The sequence below is a fragment of the Oryzias melastigma genome, linkage group LG14 (assembly GCF_002922805.2).
Source record: "Oryzias melastigma strain HK-1 linkage group LG14, ASM292280v2, whole genome shotgun sequence".
Lineage (NCBI taxonomy): Eukaryota > Metazoa > Chordata > Actinopteri > Beloniformes > Adrianichthyidae > Oryzias > Oryzias melastigma.
In genome coordinates, this window is record NC_050525.1 from 24787363 (window position 1) to 24790769 (window position 3407).

The window sequence follows — 3407 nt, forward strand, 5'->3', positions numbered from 1 at the left end:
TCAATAACATCAGGTTTTAACTTCAATACCTTAAAATCTCCCGTTCAGACAAATAGGTCAAAGATCAGCACTTCTGCTGCAACAAAAGGTATTCAAATAAATAAGTGACCTAAGCATCGACACCCCCAGCCCTCCCTCTGCCCCTTCCTTCCTCATGCCCCAAAATAAGATCAAAGTCAAACCAAAAGCAACAGGTCCATCCCGAGCATTCACAATGACTTCTTCTCATTTCCTGTTTGTGTTTTTTCTGTCAGAAACTGAAATGAAGGAAGCAAAAAGACGAAGCTGCAAAGCGTTTCTGCTGCAGTCCTACAGGGAGCCCTGCATGACCGAACAGGGAAAACAAAGAGCCGCCTCATTAGTTTCCAATATACTGGAGTCAACATCTGATCATGTGAGTCACGAGAGCAAACCGGAACGTAGAGGACAGCACTCTAGGTTGGGTTTAGGCTTGCTACACATTTATGGCAACATTGCTGAGTCAAAAGGGAGAACATTAGGAGCTTAAAAATGCAAAGGAGTGTCAGAGCTGTAAAGCTCATTATTAGGAGTCCAATTACTGTTTGCACCAGTAAATAAAATGACAAATATCTTTTTTTTTTTTTTTTTTTGCATTTCATACTGACCAACAAAATAGTTTTTATTTATTTAGTATTATTTATCTGGTTTTGCAGCAAAACAATAAAAAACATTACTTTTTTTTTTTTTAAAGTACTGTAACATTAAAACATAGTGTTTGTTCCGTTTAAAACTGCTTTGAGATTAAAAAAAAATCTTTTTGTGTTAAGATCTGATGCCGAAATTAAACAAGTTTCAACTTTAAAAGATGTAAACTTTTGACTGAATTGGACAGAATGAGGATTCCACTGGAGGGCAGCATGAGAATTGCTAAATATTATGGTGGTAGAAAAACAAACTAACTCATACTGGCTTCTCTAAAAATAAAGGATACTTTATTATTCATTTATTTTGGCTGAGATTATGAAATTCAGAAAACAATGAAGTAAAATTACTATAATGGGAAAGAGGGGGTTTTTTTTAAATATAAAAGTACACATTTATAGAGTTAGAGCTTGTAATCACAGCTTTTTGGACTATTTTGGCGTTCAGCTAATATCTCAGCTACATGCTAGCTATTTTGGCTAATTCACAATTTTCATTTTTTTAAAGCTATTTTGAAGTTTAACTAATATTTCGGCTATTTTGGCAAATTTATTATTTTTTCAGTTTTTTAAGGTTATTTTGGAGTTTAGAAAATATTTCAGCTACATGCTAGCTATTTTGGCTAATTTAGGCATCGCTTCAGTTTTTAAGGCTATTTTAGAGTTTAACTGAGATTTCGCCTAAATTCCGGCTGAATTAGAAATTTTTCATTTTTTTAGGCTATTTTGGAGTTTAGTTAATATTTAACCTATTTTGGCTAATTTAGGATTTTTCAGTTCTTTTAAGTCTATTTTGGAGTTTAGAAGATATTTCAGCTACAAGCTGTTTTGGATAATTTACCGTTTTTAATTTTTTTAGGCTATTTTTGAGTTTAGCAAATATTTCAGCTACATGCTAGTTATTTTGGCTAATTTAGGCTTTTTTCAGGTTTTTTTAGGCTATTTTGAAGTTTAGCTAATATTTCGGCTATTTTGGCAAATTTATTATTTTTTCTGTTTTTTAAGGTTATTTTTTAGTTTAGAAAATATTTCAGCTACATGCTAGTTATTTATGCTCATTTAGGCATTGTTTTTTAGGAAATCTGGGGGTTTGGCTAATATTTCAGCTATTAGCTAGCTGCTTTGGCTAATTTAGGAACACTTCAATTTTTTAGGCTATTTTGGAGTTTAGTTAATATTTCAGCTATTTGGCTAATTTAGGATTTTTTCAGTTCTTTTAAGTCTATTTTGGAGTTTAGCTAATATTTCAGCTACATGTTAGCTGTTTTGGATAATTTACAGTTTTTATTTTTTAGGATATTTTGGAGATTTGCTAATATTTCAGCTATTAGCTAGCTGTTTTGGCTAATTTAGGAACACTTCAATTTTTTAGGCTATTTTGGAGTTTAGCTAATATTTTAGCTGGCTATCAGCTTCAGCATTTTTAGCTATCAATTTCAGCATCTTCAGCTATCAGCACTAGCAACCTCAGTGGTCAAATTCAGCTTACATCATTAGCACATTTCAGGAAATATCTCGTTTTTAGCTCTATTAAAGCTAATGATGGTTAAGATGTGTGCTCTACATCCAGTTTGCGCATGACCCGATAAGTCAACTAATCAGAAAAAATAATTGATGATTAATCAATCATTAAAACAATCATTTGTGGCAGCACTGATGTGAATAATGCAACGATTTTCTTTTTTTTTTTCTAGAACTGCTTCATTCTATTATTTTAAATCTGTATTGAAGTTTTGCTCAAATGTTACGTTCTCACATATCTTTTATCACACTTATTTTTTGGTCTTTTATTGTGTTTTACCTTGTTTTTAGTCGTTTATTTATTTATTTGTTTGCATTATGTGTATGACAGGCTGTAATTTTATGTTTTTACGTTTGTGAAGCACTTACTATTTTGGCATATTTAGAGAAAGATTCATGAAATTAGGGCCATTTTTTTCTCTCTGCTCAACTGTAAGATATTTTTCTGATCATTTTCTGATAATTTGAATGCTTTTTGGTGGCTAAACTTCCTTGAAGTCATTTTAAATTTGTTTGTGCAATTAAATATTTGAAAATTGTGAAATAATTTAAATGTTTTTGTCATGTTTTCTTCTTTATTGGTGTATTTTTTATGTACAAATAGATAACGAGGTAGTATTTCTACAGATATATTGACTAAAGATGTGTTTCAATGCAGGCAGTCGAGCGTCAAAACTGTAGCTAAAGATTTAAGCGACATGAAGCCCTTTAAAAAACGTAAATATATTTCACTGATTCCAGAGTGAGGAAAAAGAGCTTCGAGACGTCTTCAGTTCATTTTTTTATTTTTTCTAACTGCAGATTTAAAGTATACAACTGAACATCATGATTTGATTTTTTTATTATGAGACCCCATAAATAAAAATACACAGAAAAAAATCCACTACAAAAAACATCTACCGTTAGTAGGATCTGAAAACCAAAGAAATATTCTTTTTATTTTCACTATAAAAGGCACAACATTGACTTTATTGACAACATGGAGAAGACAACCTGCAGCATTAAATCTTTTATTTTCCTTTTTTTTATTTTTTCACACTCCATCAGAGAACACTGAAATGTTACAAAGAGATGTGTTTGATTCTACATGGAAAGAAATGAAAATAAAAAAAAACAGAACAGCCTCTATATCAGACTGTGGCTATAGATTGATGGCGTGACTCAACAGGAGCCACAACCAAGAGAAAAATAAAATAAAATAAAATAAAAGTAGCACATTGTTGC